Genomic DNA, 404 nt, shown 5'->3' with positions numbered 1-404 from the left:
ACTGTCGTTCATATTATGTTATCTATATGTTCTTGCGTTACAGAACTGTTTATAGGGACCGAAAGATTTACCTGACTATGACTGGCACGCTGTTTACACGTCGAGGGAGGGCCAGGGTCAAGGAGGAGAGGGGATAGCTATGGAAGAGGCAAGGGCAAGGGGAAGAAGAGGAAAAGGGACTGGGTATGGGCGAGAGGGGCTAGTGACAAGGGGTAAGGTTAAGAGGTCTGAGTGGGAAGGGAGGTGAAGGGGAGGGAACAGGGCAGGGGGAATATCAGAGGGACCGATGTGGATTGGTATCCATCACACCACCCCTTCCCCGCTCTTCGTTTTTTTTTGGATCTGAACTTGTCATGCTGCTGTCATGTCACTGAGCTCGGTTGGCGAATTTAGCTGTCGTCAGT

Source organism: Penaeus monodon, chromosome 34, assembly GCF_015228065.2.
Source record: "Penaeus monodon isolate SGIC_2016 chromosome 34, NSTDA_Pmon_1, whole genome shotgun sequence".
Taxonomy (NCBI): Eukaryota; Metazoa; Arthropoda; class Malacostraca; order Decapoda; family Penaeidae; genus Penaeus; species Penaeus monodon.
Note: the sequence above shows the minus strand (reverse complement) of the source record.